The following is a 21,445-nucleotide window of genomic DNA, read 5'->3' on the forward strand; positions in this document are numbered from 1 at the left end:
TTTTTTTTTTTTTTTTTTTTTTTTTTTTTTTTTTTTTTTTTTTTTTTTTTTATATTGATTTACACGGGATTTATTTTTAATACGATTTCCTGAACAAAGCAAATAAATGAGGCAAAGATTTCTTTTTCGTACAAAACGCATTTTGCTTCAAAGGTTAGAATCATGTGATTCATATATCACGTTGAATTTATTTTTTTATGTAAAAAGAATTATTCGCACGATATTATTCGAAAAGTTGGATAATGTTTCCTTACGTGAATGCATTCTTTGTTTGGAATTAGAAATATCTTTATGTCTTGCAATATTTCTGAAACATCTTCTCTTCGAATTTCGCAGAAGGGAATTTGCAGATGCATAAAAATATCTGAAATGAAGTATTCAATAGCAGAAGCAAATCTCTATTTACCTATGTGTCATTTCTTTAATCGTGTTTATGAAAATTTAAAAATCCGCCTAGCGTACGTATCAGAATCCTATCGTGCGCTTCTACGAAATTCTTTATACATACAAAGATTACACAAACTCTGATTACTACAGCTGTCTGTCTGTCTGGCATCTGTGTATAATTCGTTCGTACGTGACTCCGTTCATCTGCATACTTCGTATATACACTTTGGGGCTCACGTAAAATTATGTCATAATCCCATCAGCACGGACCTTGTAAACGGAGCCTCATAAACGAACCTTCATTCATGCCACGAGGCCATGGTTACTATGTATCTCTAATCGTTTAACGCGTCACTGTGCATATGGCGATCATTGCAGTGCTAAGAAAGAAGAAGAGATATGAAATGGATAGAGTTAATATAAATAAGAGAAATACGAGAAATAAAAATAATCAGAGCGACATATTTATGATTGATCAAAAGCACTTGGACAGCGTCATCTGTTTCTCGAGTAGAAATTTTCACTCGAAATTTCGAAATTTCCTCAACACTAGCACTACCGACGAGCGAAGAATAAAATTAAAGTGAAAAGATAGAAAAGATAACAATAACTTGCGCAAACTTTTATTTGTACATTTTGCGGAAAATCATTTAAATCTTTGAAAATGTTTCATATTTATAAAATTTCTACCAAAAATAAATAGATAAATTGATCGTTTTGATCATTTTGGTAGTTCCAGTGTTAAGACTTTCTTTCATGTTTGATTTCAAATACGAAGAGCTTCTATCGAACATTTTTTAACACATAGACAGAAAGGACAAAAGAAAACTTACCACATTACGGTAAATATCTGAGCAAACAGTCATGGCACTGTGGACGGAAATCCAGTTGCTATTTAACTCTTAAAAGATAACAATAACTTGCGCAAACTTTTATTTGTACATTTTGCGGAAAATCATTTAAATCTCTGAAAATGTTTTATATTTATAAAACTTCTACCAAAAATAAATAGATAAATTGATCGTTTTGATCATTTTGGTAGTTCCAGTGTTAAGACTTTCTTTCATGTTTGATTTCAAATACGAAGAGCTTCTATTGAACATTTTTTAACACATAGACAGAGAGGACAAAAGAAAACTTACCACACTACGGCAAATATCTGAGCAAACAGAGTCACGGCACTGTGGACGGAAATCCAGTTGCTATTTAACTCTTACTTTACATGTGATCACTGGCAGGATAAGCTTCAAAACTATAAAGTTTTCAGATGAGAACTTCCCTTAAGCGTTTCCTTGCGTGCAGACTGGCGGATCACATCGTAAAACGATCGTAACGATCGACATTTAGTTTGACATTGCGAATGATAAAGGGCGTAATGGCCCTGTGGCAGCCATCTACATGATGTATCTAGGTCATTTATGTACTTTATTCGTGATGCATGCACGTATATATGTACGTCTCGTTACTTGCGACATTCGGCGACATGGCTGCTATGACTTCATGGCCCTCGTGCGAGAAAGCATTGCATGACGTGTCGGCTGGCTGTGCGTAAATTTATGGAAGTAAGCGCGTAAAGACATCTGCGACGAGTCTGGGTTACGTCGGATTGCTTACGACGTAACGGTATGCAACATACGCCCACGTTTGTTAGGAACACGCTGGGTTTTCTTTTTACCATTCTATTCATCCGGTCGCGAGAACCGAGTAGAGCAATTCTTATGGTAATTAGTAAAGAAAGGAGATTTGAAATTGATTCAATTCTTGTGTTATCCGTCGCGAACTATTAACCTCTTGCGCTGGAATGACGTTCCGCGCACGTCGAGAATATATTTGGCAGAAAATTGCAACATTTTCTCAGTTTTAGAGTATATTGAAATATAACAAGAGGCAAAACAAATAATAAATTTCTCACTCCTTCGTAATTTTTACCCAGTGATACATACCGATGAATTCAAAAAGAAGACGAATCGTTGTATACGGTTTGGTCGCTCGTTATGGTCCGTGAACCAGTTACTAACGCAAGAGATTAAGGGGGGAACTAAAAATGTTCTACAATGTAGAATTTAAAAATATGATGATGTAATAAATATGATGATAATGGAGGATAAATAGTCCATCCAGTTTCTGAATTTGGAAAAAATAAATTATTATTTAATAATAATAAACATAAAGACGGTGGAATTAATCAAAATCTAATATTATTCATTCGTGGAAATGCTATATCAGGAGATCCTAATATTAATGGAAGTTAAAAAATATCCAATTATAAATGGTATAAAAAAAAAATTATTAAAAATGCACATCTCTCTACTGAAGAACAGATCATAAATTGGTCTTTTTATCTGAATATTCGTAAATATGCAATCTGAAAATATGGAAAACGTTCTTTCAACGTATTGGTATCTATGAACTCCAAATTTGTTATTGTACGTTAATTCAGCGATTTACATTATGTGGCTATAATAATTAGTTGTAAATAACGAGCAAACCTCCGAGTATACAACGTAAGAAGTAGGAAAAAAGAAAAAAAAAATGCCTGCTAATACATATACATGAATTTCCTATTTCCAACTCTGCTGGTCGGTCTTCATCCTTCGATCTTCGAAGAAACTCGATAGCCGTCAATATCAATTTCCCGCGTGCGCGATTGTTGTTTTCTGCGTCTTTTGCATCGATGACGCATGACGATCGTTACGAATCGTTCCGCGACGTACAGTAAAGTAAACGTATGCACTATGCACGACACGTAATGTACATACTGTTCCGTACATGTCTCCGTAATCTTGACACACATACCTATTATCGACACGCCGCGACGTTTCGATTCTCTTCGCTATCGTGTGCTCGCGCCAGACTGTGGTCTGTCTTCCATCGTACATTTTCCACCGGATAATTAACCTGCTCCGTAAAACGTGTTTGCTGTGAGGAGATAAGGACGTCGATGGCGAGGTAGCGGAAAGGTTTTTGAAGTATGAGAAAGGTGCCGACTCTTTGCTAAGGGCGGACCAATTAAAACGGTCCCCGAGCAAATCGTTTGAAGAAAAGGCTGGCACGTGCCGCGTAAATTTTCGTGCGTTCGTTAATTTAATCGTCGTTGTGAGCGGTTAATTTAATGGCGGTGAGCTATGTCTAACAGCCATGTTCACGCTCTGCGGTAATACGCACAATTTTTCTTTTCCTTTTTTTTTTTTTTCTTTTCTTTTGGTCGTTTTTCATTTGTCAATTCTCGACCAGTCCGCGTGGAACTGGGTTGCGGAACCGCATAAAGAGACACGCGTACGCAAGCGCACACGCGAGCTCATCGTGTAAAGTTCTCTTCTCCGTAGGGTTTAAAGGTAGGACTGAAAATAAACGTTTTTGCATCGGTATGTTACCGTAGAGAACGTGAAGCTCCATTTCCATAGTTTCAAACGCGTAATCGTTTCCCTCCCTTTATCGTAACTCTGTCTATAAAATATCTGACGCTCTTGTCGTGTCAGATTTATGACTTTTCATGCATTTCATGAGCTATATTATAAGCCTCGAGCATGGCAATCTCACGATACTAGATTTTTACAGCAAATACTGAAATTATGTTAGGTTTTTGCAGGAAATATTTAAATAGAAATGATCGGCTATGATAAATAAAAAAGATCGGCTTTCATTTTATTTTATTCGTAATGCGAAAGACGTGCATTTTCTTGATAGTTTGATACAATCTCAAAAAAAAAAGAAAAAAAAATGTAGATGTACACGTAACGCTGAAGACGCCAGCGTGCGTATGACCCAGTTTAATAACGCTTCATGAAACGCTTCCGCCGTGAAAATCTTTTGTAGGTGGTTCGATATTCATCGGGCCAACAACTGGCTGCGATGTGTCACCAGCGTGAGCCTAATTTAATTATTAAATCGTGGCGACCTCGAAATGCCCAGGCGTCTTCCCCGAGTTATCCGCTTGATAGATGTTGCTCCAATGAAGCGTGACGACTCGCTACTCTACGTCCGTCGCTTCGTTCGCGCGTGCACTTGCCCGTGCACGAGCGATCAAAAAGTCGGAGGAGGGCGGCGTTCGGTCTGAAGGGTCCCTGGCCTTTTCTTCCGCACTCGATAAACTTCCTCCTTTCCTTGCGTTTCTTTCGCGCGCGTGTTCGACCCGCTAACCCGGCTGCCACCCTTTCCCTGACCCTCTCATCCCTAAACTGCGGGTTCATGGCACCCCAACGTCGTTTAATTTAGTCTCGAGGGCCCGGAGAAACGAGCTTCTCGCGCAAGCCAACCGGTCTCTCAAACGATTTTCGAATCCTTCCACTCCGTCAATTAAGAAACCCGGGGTTTACTTTGCGCGTATAATAATTTACTGCTGGCAATTGAAGTTACGGGGGACGAAGGAATTCCTTCTAGTATCTGAAGTTCGACTAACTGTGGGATTTCCGGGAGTAAATCTGATATTTTCTAATATTTGGGTGGTATTTATTGAAGAAGGGAAGATTTGATATTTTAAAATGCAAAAGTTACTTCTAATATCATTGGAACCTAATGGAATTTTTTCTGGTATTTGATAGGAGTTGGTCGACTGAAGGATTTGCGGGAGTAAATCTAATATTTTCTAATATTTGGGTGGTATTAATTGAAGAAGGAAAAGATTTAATATTTAAGAATTCAAAAGTTGTTTCTAAAGGTTATTGGAATTTGATGGAATTGTTTCTAGTATCTGTTAAAAGTCGAAATTGAAAGATTTGCGGAAGTTTAATATTTTCTAATACTTAGATTGTATTTATTGAAAAAGGGAAAGATTCAGAATGCAAAAAGTTACTTGTAATGTTATTGGAACCTAATGAAATTCTTTCTAGTGTTTGATAGAGGTTGGTCGACTAACTGAAGTAACGAAATCTAATCTTTTCTATTGCTTGGATGGTATTTATTAAAAAAAGGGGGAGATTTGTTATTTAAAAAACTGCAAAAGTTACTTTTAACGTTGGTCGATTATTTGAAGAGTTGAAGTTGATTTTGAGTTGTACACTGTAGGCTGGTTAAATATTTTTATAGATAAAATATAACACGCCGAGCTGGGTAAAGGTAATATTTATAAGCGGCGCACGGTTGTTTCACGTACGCTTTTCTTCGTGCAGTTAATGACATGGAAACCGTGTGTGCAGATTCTTTCATATAACAACCAGATCGATCGCGGTGACGTTGGTTTCAGTGTGTTGATTGAACGTCTGTCGCCGATTTGTCAATGACACACACGTACATACATACACATACACACACGCGCGCACAGAGCTGGTTCGAACGCTAGGAGTTTAGGGATAAAAGAGGAAAGAATGGAACAAAACGGGAGACCGTTGGATGAATTTTATCGCGAATGCTCCAATTCTTTCTCGCGTGTCTACCGTGTGAGACAGCAGTCTGTTTTCGAGACAATATCGTCATGTCAATTTGTTTCCACGCGAACGAATTTTGACTATGCTACCTAGTGAAATGAAGATTAAAATGAAACTTTTGGCTCCGGGTAGATACATGATTATTTCCCGGTTACTGATTAATCGGTACAACAACCTATATTGATTAGTATGGGTTAGGTTGGGCATCACTTGGAGCAACAACCTGCATCGATTATCGAGCGGGTGGGTTAGGTTGGTTATCTTTCTTTTTTTCCTCCATACGCGGGTGTAATCGCGAGCGATTATCGAGATAATATTAACCCTGTATCGCAACGCCGCGCGAGAGAAGCTATAAAATCAACGCGACGGGTTAAGGAAGTGATATTTAAATTCTGAAATTTATTTTTTAAACGCGATATATATGTATTTTTTTTTTTCGGTGCCGAATTTGTGAGAGTTCAATTTTTTAAAAATTAAAAGAAAATTTATATTAATAAACGTTATGTAAAAAACGTTTATTAATATGAACGTTATAGAAATATAAAGAGTTTAATTTTTTTAGAAATTAAAGGAGAATTTATATTAATAAACGTTATGTAAAAAACGTTTATTAATATAAACGTTATAGAAATACAAATGAGTTTAATTTTTTTAGAAATTAAAGGAAAAATTTATATTGATAAACATTTAAGGAATATAAAGAGTGTAGTTTTTTAGAAATGAAAGAAGAATTTATATTAATAAACGTTTGTGAATGTTTTCTAAATAAACGTACATTCTGCGCATCTGTAGAGGTACACGTGTAGAACATCAACTGCGATTTTACATAAATACACAGGTGATTCATTGTCATCTGAAGCCCCGAGCGCCCTCATCATATTAGACAATTTGATTACCGAAGAATCCGATTGCAGAGATTTCAAGTATTCCCTACCTTTCCACTCGCGTATTTGTTTCACGTTGTACAAACCGAGAAAATAACGTCGTAACATCGCCGGAGCTTAAACGGGAGTGGAATTTCATCAAAAAGTTGCGAAACATGGACGCATTGTCCAATTTATCGACATAAAAAAGATAAAAACTGATATAATAAAACTCTTAGTCTCATTTTAAAGAGTGAAGCTTCTATTTTGACAGTCGTTCGAGTTCGTTTCTTTCGAAGATGATTTTACATCACGTAACGGGTGGAAAATCGAGGGCTTGTAAACATTCAGACGCGTGTGAAAATGTTAAAAGTTTCTTTTCGTGACTAGATCCACCATTATTTCGAAGGTTGATTCCTTAAAACTTCCATAATTTTTTTCCTCTACTGTTTTATTGAACGTTGAATATCAGGGTTAAACGACAAATTTCGAAATCATCCTTGTTTTACAAAAAGGGAATTTTGTCAGAGAGATGGGCGAAGCTCGTCAATAACAATGAAAATTATATCATAGATTAAAACTGTATTAACTCTTAAACAAAATAAAAATAAAATTTTGTACAATATCAGAAAACGACGTTATTTATGGGTACTTTTAATAAATAAAATCATTTTCGAAAAGAACAAATTCACAACTGTGTTCAAAGTACAAGCTTCGTGCTTTAAAACACGAGACCAAGTGGATCTTTTTTTGCATCAGTTTAAATTACTGACAATTTTTCACTGTTATTGGTACAATTATCCTCTTCACTTATACATCTCGTCGACGAAAGTCGTTGCAATCGTACGCTTTGACCTGACTATGAAGAAACTACATCAACGTACCATTTATTTCATTTGGAGGAACGGGGAGAGCGATTGTCGCATTCGGAGTGATTAGCTTTCTGCCCTACATAGTTCAAATAAAAAGGGAAGCAAGTCTCGATGTCTTTTATGATTTCACAAACGAGAGAAGCCTGTGTCACGCTTTACGCGAATCGGTGTATTCGTTCGGCCGAATCCGTCCTACATATTATTCGAATCGAAATAAAAGAAATATAGACAAAAGAATTCGCCTATCCCCGTTTTCGCGTATATGTACCCCGTTATTTCGACCTGTCGTTTGATCCGTATAGCAGATAGCCTGTATCGAGCAACGTTAATCACTTGCGCTGATAACTGATTGCGGACCATAACGAGTGACCAAACCGTACAAATTAATTCGTCGCTTTCTTTTCGTCGGTATGATGTATCACTGGATAGAAATTATTGAGAAGTAATAAATTTATTATTTGTTTTGCTGATATTGTTTTATTGAGAAAGTAAGTCACAATTTTGGGACAAACTTTGGGACTTTTAAAACTGAGAAAGTATCACAATTTTGGGACAAAAAATTCTCGACGTGCGTGACACGTCATTCCAGCGCAAGAGGTTAATCACAACTGATTGCGGACCATGACGAGTGACCGTATATAAATCGTATACAATAATTCGTCGCTTTCTTTTTAAACTCGTCGGTATGATGTCACTGGATAGAAATTCTTGAGAAGTAATAAATTTATTATTTGTTTTGCCTATTTTGCTCTACTTAAATATGCTTAAAACTGCGGACAATATCACAATTTTGGGACACAAAATTCTCGACGTGCGTGACACGTCATTCCAGCGCAAGAAGTTAACCACAACTGATTGCGGACCATAACGAGTGACCGTATATAAACCGTATACAATAATTCGTCGCTTTCTTTGTTCACGCAGGTTTTTTGAAACTTTTCCTGCTAATCTTACTACATATATACCCTCAAAACTCATAAAGCCCAATGCAGCAACACATATACTAATCCTTAAACTCAATGAAGGTTAAAGGGCGGATCAAGCCCCAGGTACTGCAACTACCACAGGCCAATAAAGAAAAAAAAAAAAAAAAAAAAAAAAAATCGTCGCTTTCTTTTTAAACTCGTCGGTATGATATCACTGGATAAAAATTATTGAGAAGTAATAAATTTATTTCTTGTTCTACTGAAATATACTTAAAACTGAGGCAATATTACAATTTTGGGACAAAAAATTCTCGACGTGCGTGGCACGTCATTCCAGCGCAAGAGGTTAATTAAGCAACAGTGTCGATAGACAGACGAGGCGACACAAGGGGGGCACGCGAAGGTGGAAGAACGCGCAAAGAAGGAGGTAAGCGGAACGATAGGGAATAGGGGGCGGTTTGCTGCAATAGCGCTGCCGCGTTCATATCGACCCGAACTTCAGCAGACTCCATCTTGCTTGTCCCACATATACCTACGTACTACATGCACACGTACCTATTACTCGTCCCCCCGCGTACGTACATACGTACATACGTTATTGCCACGGCTCGTTTTCTGCCTGGTTTCCCACTTCTTTTCTTTTCGCCTTCCTTTTCTTCCCTTTATTTACCGGTGCATGCTCGCGCGCACACACCTTTCTCCTCTTTGGCTTTCGGTGCACCACCGAAGCAAGTGTCTCGTTGCAATTCCGTCTGGAATCGACATACAATACACCGATTTCTACACGAGCCGGCTGATAGCGGACACGAGGCTGGGAATACGTTACACTTCCGACTTTCTAAGTGTAAAGTTAGTCTCTTGCGGCCAGCCGAGAAACCTTAGATTCAGACGCTGCCGAATGATTTTTACATGATTGGTAATAATGTTGCGCGTTCGTGACTCTCTCGTCTGTTCATGAAAAATCCAATCCTTCGCGCGGAAGTGGAAAGATTTCCTTCGTATCTGCAAATTATTGGAGACAAAGGAATATTCGACAGTTTTGGAAAGATAGAGATAAGAAATATTTTCTTTGTTGTAGAGCAGGGGACAACACATGCAATGATGAGTGAAAAATGTAGGATGCATGTACGTGCTTTTAACTTTCTTAAGGGGACGTGGTGATGTTACGCAACAGGGACGATAACCCTTTGATCGATAATATCTATATCGGAATCCTTTCAGCGAAGGCTACAATTAAAATCTAAATATAAAGGTTGCCTTAAAAAATATGATATAATACACAAGTATCACGCTTTTAACCCCCTTGCGCTGGCAACTGGTTCGCGGACCATAACGAGTGACCGAACCGTATACAATAATTAGCCGCTTTCTTTTTCTTTTGAAAACTCGTCGGTATGATATCACTGGATAGAAATTATTAAGAAGTAATAAACTTGTCATTTGTTTCGCCTGGGTTACATTTAAATATACTTAAAACTGAGAAACTGTTGCAATTTTACAAAAAATTCTCGATGTGCGTCTCGCAAGAGGTTAAGTAAATTCATTCTGTCACGTTTGTATCAGTTATTCACTGCAGTAACTTTGAAATATTTATGGAAAAAATCGGAGCGGAGAGCTCTAGACCGATATTAAATTGCGTCAAGCGAGCGTAGCGCCAAAATGGTTGCAACACCCAAATGGTAAAGAAGCAACACAGTGATCTACTTTGTGGTTGAAATCATGCCTGACCCCAAAGTTGAACGTCTCGATACAAGTGTTGCATAAATTGCCAATGAAATATTAACGTCGATTATTGACTTCCTTGGATATTTCGTAATTTGTACACCAGTGAGATTTAATTTGAAAAAAAAAGAACTAATCTCGAGTTATGCGCCCGTTATTTATAACATTTAATTCCACTCTTACGATTAAAAGCACAGCTACGCAACATTCAGTTTAACAGTTTCACCAAATCACCTCGTAGTGACGTCGCTGATGAGAAGATTATTCTGTTTAAATCGCAACTCAACTTTCGAAGGGCATCGAAGATTTCGGATCGTCCCTCTGCTCGTCGACTTCATGCGCCGCGTTATTTACTTAGCCTACTTTCGAGGGGGGAAAAAAATTGGAACGGGGATGAAAATAAAGTGCTATTCACTTATTCATGCACATCGCCTTTAGATTGAGCGAGATCGTGCAGATTATTTAAATATCCCTGGTGTAAAGCTGTTAGTTACATAAATCGTTTAAATCCTACATTAAACTGTATTACTAATTCGAACATGAACGTGAACATACCCGATCGATTTTTCGAGCCGTACTTGTTTACCCCAAACGTAAAAAATAAACGATGACCGATACGAGACGAAAACAGTTTTACCGAATTTTATTATTCATCGTAACAAATCGAGCGAATACTGAATTTTAGTTAAGTTTAGTGTCGATGCAGGGAATATTTAAGAACGTGGCGAGTCTAACGGTGAAATTGTTCCGCAGTGCACGTTGTTGTCGACACGAAAGAAAGGCAAAGAGAGAGAGAGAGAGAGAGAGAGAGAGAAAGTCGAATCGACAAATTCTGAAATATCTGCGTTTTGTTTCGAGAACGCATGCGCGGCGAGCACGACCTCGACCCTTTCAACTCGGCGCTCTTCATTGGCCCCCCCTCGGTCAAAGCTAGTGGAGCTCTCCTGTTCTCGTTTCCTCCGGCGCGGCACGGCGTGTCGGCCATACATTTAATTAAGCCCCAATGAAAAGGACGCGTTGGCGGCGATGAAGAGATTACGTTGCCAGTTGAAGCAAACTGACATATATTCCAGTTTCCAGGAGCAAATGGAACAAATATAATACACGCCGAGGCCGAAGTTCTTTTGCTTTTGTTAAAAAAAAATTTCAACTGCTCCTGTTTTGGAGCAAGAGTTACCAATAATGGTAGCCATGAGTAATTTTTCGTTTGTCATTAGTTCTGCGATCAACCGCGTTTTTCTTCATCCTGTTAGCTAATTATTGCGAGGAATTTCAAATTTTCTTACCGCCCTGCAGTAAAATGGCCGACTTTACTACCTTCTGAGAGTCGTATTCGTAATATGCGTATCCTTTTTTCATTTTCACGCGGGACTTGGTGCAACAGAAATAATAAAGAGGAAAATTTATAGGCAATACCTATGGAGAGGTGTGTTGAAGGTCAACAACACGTCTTGAAGTGGACTTAGAGTTAAATTTGATGACGCCTTAAAATCTCTAGTGGAGTCTTAAGTGTACAGGAATTATCAAGAAACCTTGGGTCCACCTGGTCAACTGTACAAAGACACCTACACGCGAAATCGACAAGGTACACAGACCAAAGAATAATACGGGTCCCACACTGACTATCCGAGACTCCAACAAAGATCTTCGACGAATAGTTTGCACTAGATTGCATGCAGATTCATTTCTATCCAGGATCGTCAGCAAAGACCAGAAATGGGTCCTCTTTGACAACCTAAGTCGTTTCAAACAATGACCATCTTCAAACCATCAGACACCAAAACCAACCTCATCTTTGAAGAAAGATTTTTATCGTGCGTTTGATGGGATCGTAGTGATATAGTTCACTTTGAGTTATTGAAATCTTGTATTGGGACAACAAACACAACGACTGCACTTCCATTGTTGGAGAAAAGGGCAGTTTTCGGTAGAAAATGGGTATTTTGCTTTCTAACGAATGCAAAATAATTGATCACTCGTGATTACCACAAATCATACACTGTTACCTGTATTAGAGCAGTTAAATTGTGTTTCAATTGTACTTGGAGCAGAGCAAGTGCTTATTATTACTACCCTATATAGAGTTATTTCAAAGTGCAGTAACAAGCACGGTTGCGAGAGGAGCAAGAAGGTCACGATAGATCTATTAAATTTCTTGGTCCAAGATAAGGATGCTTCAACGTTGGTGTTACTGCAGTAATTAGAAGCGAAAGTATACTACGCGGAAAGTATGCGACACGTATTAAAGTTGCCTTAAAATATTACTTCGCACGATCGTTGTTGCAGAAATGATAGATCGATGCTGAACTGATTTACATCGTGCGTGATTAACAATTAGAGTATGCTCTCCACGTTGCGCATAGTGCAACGTCATGACAGGTTCAGGGTTCAATCGTTTGACACGAGCGTCTAAAGCTGTCGCAGCGGGAAACATTGCACTGCAAACTTACATAATCTGTGCGTTTTTTTTATTTACTTATGATTTTGATTAGCTGGCGTGTATCGCGGCTAAAATCTTGACATCTCTCAAGGAAGGTTCTTTAATATAAAAGAAGGGCAGAGTGAAACCTGGACTTGTATTGGGACAACAAACGCAACGACTGCATTTCCATTCCTTTCTAACGAATGCAAAATAATTGATCACTCATGATCATTACAAATCATACACCGTTACCTATATTAGAGGAGTTAAATTGTGTTTCAATTGCAGCGGGAAGTTACTTTATTTTAGTCGTTGTTTGTCACTTTGCGAGATCTTTTCGCTCCATGACTCACGACTGCATTTACTTTGTAAAGTCGAGTGTAAAAATTGGGACGCGCGACGAAGAAAGAGCAGGCGACAATTCGTGACCCAATTTCCCCTCCGATGTTGCTGCCATGTTACCGTATAAATCGCACGATCTTCGAAAAAAAAAAAAAAAGAAAAAAAAGAAAAACGGGTGCAGCCGCGTGTTTCTGAATACGTGCTTGATTGTGCGCAGCGTACCTCCGTCACGATATAACCCCGAATGTTCCCCGACGAGAGGCAGAGGAAACATTTAACCGATTTAACGGGAGTGCTTCCGTCCAACTGACCACGCGAGACTGACATCACACTGTCATCTTGGTCGGTGTCATCGGCTGCTGTCAGAGACTCGTTTGAAACATCGCCTGAGTCACGATTCAGGAATTTGTCCGAATAATATCCGAAGCAACGGAACAACGTGTCCCCCTGTACTCGTCTTCGTTGCTTCTGGCGAACATCTCGTACCCTTACTATTCTCTCACGTTGAAAACTATTTTCAACAAGTTGTACCGTAATTTCAAACAGCGACTCGATCTTTTTCCATTCACGTCATCGTAACACCGCGAGAGGGAAGTCGCGAAATGAAACTTCACGAGTTGAAAACTTTAAACACGTTGTTAATACACGTTCTTTTGTGGAGGAATCCTTTCGTTCTCGTATAATTAATAACTTCCTTTTTCGCGTCCTTTGACGCTTGAATTGAAGTGACAGTTTCAAAGGAGGCTGGAACTAGAATCGAAATGACCAATTTTTTAAATTTTTGTTTGATACTTTGTTAGACACGAAACAGTGCGTTATAAAGATTTAAATAATTTTTCGTAAAATATATAAATATATAAAATATATAATATATAAAAAATATATAAAATATATAATAAAAACTTGTATTATTTTTATATAAATATAAACTATTATATATAAATATATATATATAAATTATTATTATTCTTATATAAATAAAAACTTGTATCGTATTATATTACTCTCTGTTGTATTACAAAATTTATTAAAGTCTGTTTTCAATGTCTCTGTATATTTAAATGAAATTAGCTAGTTGCATCTTTTTCTGATCGACGTATGAAGCCTAGAGCTTAATTATTTTGATAATCCCCAAGTGTAAAGAAGATGTAAAATTTTGGTGGATGCCTGCGAGAGTCGGTGGCAGCGAGGAAGTCAGTGCTCCTTGAGCGAGTGTATCCGGTGCTTCAACTATTATAACGGTAACGATACGATCTCGATCGTCGCGCTGCCAAAGCCAGCCACAGTCTGTGAAACGTGTTTTGCAAAACGAACAAATTTGTTCCTTTTGTACCTTGCCACTATGCACTTTATAACCAAAATTAGTTCAGAGATTAATTTGCCAATTGACGTTTAAAAGTCCGAGACCTTGTTGTGGAAAAGCAGCAAAACTTCCGTGCAATTTTCAGTCTTTCGAGACTTGACTTTCATTCCCTATTTATAGAATGTTGCTAACGGCGCGAGTTAATCGATCTCCCGTGCATTTTAAATCTCGAATAATCGAAAGGTGTCGACTCGACGACGGTCAACTTTTTCAGTAAATCGGCCGTGTCTGTGCGCATGCGCGAACACGTCGAACACACGAGAAATTATCGTAAAAAAGCCGCGATACAGACACAGCGAGCACCTGATGACCTCAACGCTTACGACGCGAGACGTGATGTCATTTGTCGAATGTGTTGCGATTATGCAAGAGGTGCTCATGCATGATAGCCGTATAGTCACCGCTGGTAACACAGTCCGACGAACGATTCGATTTCGAAAGGGAAACTTCGTTCGAATGAATCTTGCCCGATCGATGTCTATCGATTAAATTCAACCTGCCCTAAATTTTCGCTCTGCACGTAGAGGTCCTCGCGATTCATCCGTTCACGCAAATAGCCAAAGTTCGTTCCGTTCGTCGTTCACTTTCCGTTTCAATTTCAGTTTCAGTTTTATACGCGGTGAGTGTATGAGAACCGTGTGTCACACGAGTTGGCTAGCAATTTGCTAGCTCTCGAGAGCAAACATCGGCCGAGTGAAAAATTCACGCAGCAGTATTGAAATATGTAGGAACGTCACTTCGTTGTATTATTCACTCGCGATTGCGAATTTACGACGACGATAGGCGAAGCCTCTCGACGTTTTTACCTTGAATTTCAATGCATTCGAGCGATGTCCTCGCGTGCATAGCGCGTTTTGCGTTCGTTGATAAAGCAGTGATTATCGCGAGAGATATCGTTTCGCGTTGAAGAGGGTTGAACACATCCGTGGGAAGTTGTTCCCTGCGCGAGTGACTCGCGGGAACCTTGTCGTAAGAGGATTCTCAGCTACGCTGATAAATTTAATTGGAGCCACGAGAAAGAGAAAAAAGGGCGAGTGTTTGGCAAGGTTTGGCTTTGTCAGTCTCGGAGGTGAAAGAAGAAGGAACGTGGAGATGATGTATAATGGCTTTTGCAGTCGTGATTCGAACGATACCTTGATGTTATTTTTAACTATTATGCCCAGCATCGGCGTGCAGTAGGTTGAGGTCTCGGTTAACCGTGTGTCGGCCCTGCTTTTTGTCAGAAGTTCAAGGAACCATTTGATTAACGAAAATATGTTTCATGTATAACTGTAATATAAATATAACGCTTAACCAGTCTGTTCTGGTCAACGAAAAACATGCATACGTGTCGCCTCTTTCCAGCAATACTTCGACCAACGTGTACAACTTGATTTTGCGATTTTATTTTGGTATATTTTTTTTTTTTGTACATCGATGCCGAGAATTTGTTATATAATTTCGTTTTGCTAATAGGATGGCTAACCTAAAGTTTTAATTCTTTTTAAAGATTTTTCGAAAACTTTTTAATCGTTGTAATTTTGATGATCATTTCCTTCAATTTTTCAAAAGCTAACTATATTTTACGTTTTGTGAAGCGTTCTGTGTAAATTTATGAGTGATGTAGGTGTCATCAGTAAATATACATATAGAGTATAACACACTAAAATTTAGAGTATAATACGACAAATATAGATACAGAGTATAACACATTAAAATTTGTAATCGTAATTTGCTTTTTGTTGAATAGATTCAGTTGATATTCGAATGAAAAGTGTTTACTAATTAAGGCACGAACGTGCTTCAATTACACGATAAGAAAGTGAATCACGATATATACTTGGTGGCATTGACGATATTTCATTCCCATGGAGGGTCTAACAATAAGGAAAATACGGTGTTACAATAATGATACCTTCATCACACGCATACCGGCTCAATGAAATACTTCTTAATGCGTAGCTATGCGTGCCTCTTCCTCTTACGTTTATACTTGCGATACAACTTCTTACCACATACTACTACCAGTGTCGTTGACATTTCACTGTTACTACCACTATCACCATTACTAATTATACCACCAATAGTGTAACTGCCAACTACATAGTTATTTCACGAAATAGTTGTTCTAGCATGTATAAATCGGCTTGCCAAAAATACCAACTACTCAGTTGTTTGATATTTCTCTAACTATAGTTGATTGGCAACTATCGTTTGAGTGTTTACAAATTTCCAAGTGTAATAAAATGTTTCAGTAAAGTATCAGCTTATGGCTATACTGTAGACAAATATAATTTTTCATATAATTCTTTGTTACTATTGTTGCAAACGCTTCTTCGGCGTTAATTTTATTTTATGAGATATACTGGGTGATTCATGCTAACATGCACTGAAATAACTGTTAAATTATGCGTCTAATGAGAAATTGTTTAATATAAAAATCTGTTTGTATCTTTTTCATCGTAAATCGAAAGAATTTCAAGTAAACGAAGTATCAAGCTACATTTGTCCTAAACCTGAAGGAGATACATTTTTACGATAATTTGCCTCGAGAATGAAAATTGCATGGAGCATTAGGATCATTTGCTTACTACACACTATACACAATATTCCATAGACTATACGCAATATTTCATGAACGTTGATGATCAAAATATCTCTTTAACCATTAGAATTTAGCCACAAATGTGGCTTAATACTTTTTTACTTGGAATTTGATATTCTTCCGATTTATGATGAAGAAAATGTGAACAAATTTAGATCACCTTAAAACCACACAACTTTTGTATCAAACAATTTCTCATTACACGCATAATTCAATAGTTATTTCAGGTGTGCAAGCTACGTGAATCATCCTGTACAGTCTAAGCTCGAGTATTAGCGAATCAATATACGATACAGCGACAGTGAAATATTCCATTAAATGTGAGAAACACCAAAAATGTTAAATACCTGCGTCAAGCGTAAAATTACCATCGATTGCAACTGCAGTTGTATCCATCAAACAATTTGATATTTCCGTCGGTTTCGTCATCCCGATTTTATTATAGACAGCACGTTTCGTGAGATAATATTGCCGAGGACGTCGAGTCCCTTTCCACGTTAATTCATCGATTCGAACGCGAGTGCGCTGTTCAACCTCGCTGCTCGATCGCCGATCACCGATCACAGATTATCTCTATTCTATTATTCTCACAAAAAAAAAAAAAAAAAAAAAAAAAACATTTGCACGCTCCGTTTCTTCCGTTTCTTATTACCCTCGCTCTATCGTCGGTTACCTTTTTCACGCAGTCAACGAACTCGTCCTCCTTTTTCCATTGTCGTACTCCTAATTGTCGTCCTTCGTGCTTCGTTTTTTGCGCGGCTTAATTTTCCCCGGACTCGGAATCGACACGAGTTGAAATCTCTCTCTTGTCGGGTCGTTGTTCTCGCCGCTTGACGTTGATAGAAACGAGGAGACCAGAGCCCGGCTGTTTCACTCGAAAAAGCGAGGCTCCGCCGCTTTCACGATTTTTGTATCGTTGGGTTTCTAGTTTAAATGCTGGCAACGGATTTCGCCATTCGGAAGCACCTCGAAGAGAGGTTTCGTCTTCTTTCACTCGTACACAAAATGTTATCTTGGAAGCAAAAGAAACGACAGATACTGTCTACTCAATTCCAATGAAAATGTATATAATACTGAAGAAATTCAGTTTCCACTGATTATTCCAGTTATTATATACGTTCTCGTGGCTATGCAAGATAAGCACATTAAAGTCACTCTCGCGATGAAATTACGAAACGCGTCGATTAAAATTACGGAGGAAGGCTGCGTTTTAAGGTAATTCGTTTAAGGCAACGCCAGCGAGGATAATTCAGTTTAAGTTAATTTGTTTGCATTCAGCGTCTAATTTCGTCGACACCGTGTATAGATGCTTGAAGCGACCAAAGGAAACCAGGGCTCAATAATAGACGATGAAGTCAGGGTCGCGAATATGCGAATATCAACCGGCTCTGTGATTATTCGGCGTCAACCTGTATTTCCGGTTGTCTGGTCGCAACGTGAACCCGAGGAGCGGTCATTCGTACGCGCACGCTCTCTCCTCTCTCTCTCTCTCTCTCTCTCTCTCTCTCTCTCTGTCTATAGAAGTGCGTGTTTGGTGCATGGCTATAGCTATAGTTAGCTTGGTACACAGCCAGAAATTGCAGGAGGACGCATAGCTATTACACTTGCTCGCTATCGTTGTACACTTTGAAACGCGCGTCGTCGATGTCTCTGAGCAGAGCAGGAATCTCGAACGAAATGCGCACGAACAGATATTATTTATGCGTACATGTTGGCCTCGTTAGCTATACATTTTTCTATTGTTTGCACGCGAATTCGATATATCGCTTCCAGTTAAAAATAACTAACTTTTTCACTCGTGCGAGTACGTAGTCGAACATTGATATCTCCAGCGTTTTGTAATTTTGTTCGAAGCTGAAGTATTGATATTCTCGAAGTTCGTGGAAACTTACTCAATTGCGAGTTAGTTCCCGATCAGCGTAAATAACCACGGTGTATAAAAACGACACGCCGCATTCTATAAATCGATCCCGTTTACCGTCGATATTAAAATGCAAGAATAACATTTAACGCGGATCGCAGGCTGACTTAATAACGCAGCTTAAACGACGCTGTCGTTCTATGTTTAGTGCTCCTCTTTCATCTTCTCTCCGCAAGGGGATCGTAGAAACCCTTAAAGCGTCCCTAGCCAGACAGCGTCCCTAACCGAGGGTACTCACCTGGGCGTAAGTCATTAGTTACGATAGTTTTTCTTAGAACGAACCCGAGTACTCGAGCTGCGAGTCTTGGCTGGCAAGGATTAACAAACCTCGTTGCAATTTCTTCCGAACAAACGAGCTGTCTTCAAGCTTCGAATGTGAGGCTCGCTCGAGATCGACTGGACTCTCGAATGACGTGCCACGCATTTTGAGAATTTTTTTTCCAAAAATTGCAATATTTTTGAGTTATATTTAAGTATAACCCAGGCAAAATGAATAATAAATTTATTACTTCTCAAGAATTTCTATCCAGCGATGTCATACCGACGAGTTTAAAAAGAAAACGACGAATTATTGTATACGATTTATATACGGTCACTCGTTATGGTCCGCAATCAATTGTGGTTAACCTCTTGCGCTGGAATGACGTGTCACGCACGTCGAGAATTTTTTGTCCCAAAATTGTGATATTGTCCGCAGTTTTAAGCATATTTCAGTAAAGCAAAATAGGTAAAACAAATAATAAATTTATTACTTCTCAATAATTTCTATCCAGCGATGTCATACCGACGAGTTCAACAAGAAAGCGACGAATTGTTGTATACGGGTTCGGTCGCTCGTTATGGTCCGCAATCAACGCAAGTGATTAAATGTAATTTCTCTTTGCAATAATTTCTGTTTTGTTTCTTGTAGAAAGAGGTATACGCGAAATGATATTGTTGTAGTTGACATCTTCTTCTCGCTGTTATTTTCAAAGCAAGTTATGTGTACAATGCACTTGTTCTCGTGCAAACGAAGGTATCCACAAGCAACGTGAACCTTTTAAGGGAAACTATGTCGAGTCAGTTGCATGCACCTGTAAATAGAAACGAACTACTTGCAGTAGTTGTGACAGTTGATTTAGAAAAGGTAAGTAAACTTCCTTGCGACGATCCACGGTGTATTGTGTCTCTCAAGATTGAAAGAAAGTCTTTTTAATATTCATTGCATGTTGGAATCGCAATCATTCTTGATGTTTACACTCGAGTATTTTGTAATCAGCCGTGGCGAATTAAATTGTATTAACTTTCTGGAAAATACTGAAATATACAATTTAAAAAATACACGATACTTCTGAAAAATATTAGCGATTGCTAATTTCTGGCACAGACGATACTTTCAATTTAAAGTTTCGCGCAAAGTACAAACAGCGAGGACAATGTTTGAAAATTCTGATAAGGAATCGTGTTCATCTCGATTAATTTAAGAAGCGTTCATTTAAGAATCACGCGAGTCTACGACCAACGTCTTCACGTTTTCAAGGGAAAGAGTTCGTGATAAGTGCAGTGACCGGCGCTCGTCTCGGACCTTCGCCGTTGCACCACGGAAGATGCAGCGCACCTTGAAAAAGAAAAAAATGGGATGGGATGGGACGGGGCAGGTAGTTTAAGACAGTGAAAGAAGACGGGAGAGACAGACGCAGAAGGGGCACTATCCACGTGTCGGAATAACGGTTCGCTGAATTATTTAAAGCATGACGGAGGACTTTGCAAGCGCAGAAGGTTCTTTATGCCCGACTTGCATACAAGATACACACCGGGGCCGATTTAAATACACCGCAGATGCGTCACGAGACATATGCAAGTACATATGCGTATCGAAAAATTACACGAACAATTACAATAATCGGTTACAAGTATTCGTAACAAATTCCAAGATATTCTCCCTGTATATTTGAGTAAAATGTGTGTGTCACGCGCGTCGTGCTAACGCTGAAATTAATTTGTCGTTAAGTTTACGTTTAAGTATATTCAAAGTCGTCTGCAGATTTATTCTGTCACCTTCGTTCAATCGCGCCAGAGACAGAAAAAAAGAAAAGAGGAATCCTTGTTTCGCGTTCCCTTGAACTGCAACAATACAAACTCCAGACAGACGTATTTATCCCGTTGGTTCGTGCGTAGGACGAAGAAAAACGATGCGCACATATATCGCAATTTATGAAACCAGTTGCAAGCCGCGCTTGTCCTCAGCGAGGAATCAAATGGGCCAAGTATGACGATGACGATGAAGAGAGAGAGAGAGAGAGAGAGAGAGAGAGAGAGAGAGAGAGATCGAAAAATAGGGTGAAGGCAAACGTAGCAAGAAGAGGGAGAGTCGGACGATTGTCACCTCTCGTTCTCGCAGACGGCGCGACGCGACGTTGCGCCCCTCCCTCCTCCCCCATGCTCTATATTAATTACTTACCCGCGATATCATTCGGGATAAACAACGTAGCACGGCGCACCTAGCCTTTTAGCTTGACACCAATTGCGACAAGACGATGATGCGCGTGTATTTAACAGATTAGTAATCACTGTCCTCCGTCTGCTTTGTTTCTACGAATCAAGTAGCATTCTCATTTCAGAAATCACGTTTAATCGATCGTATCATATTTTTTAGAGTGACAAGCTACGAATGTTTATGCAAATTCTAACAATTAGTTTT

General features: G+C 38.8%; 1 protein-coding gene across 3 annotated transcripts in view; it reads left to right on the forward strand.

The window, feature by feature from the left end:
• Positions 1-21,445, forward strand: part of LOC122529128 (ankyrin-3-like) — a 71,755-nt gene that overhangs the window by 4,330 nt on the left and 45,980 nt on the right. The window lies entirely within an intron of this gene.

This window comes from Frieseomelitta varia, unplaced genomic scaffold (assembly GCF_011392965.1).
Source record: "Frieseomelitta varia isolate USP_RPSP 00005682 unplaced genomic scaffold, Fvar_1.2 scaffold_279, whole genome shotgun sequence".
Classification (NCBI taxonomy): Eukaryota; Metazoa; Arthropoda; class Insecta; order Hymenoptera; family Apidae; genus Frieseomelitta; species Frieseomelitta varia.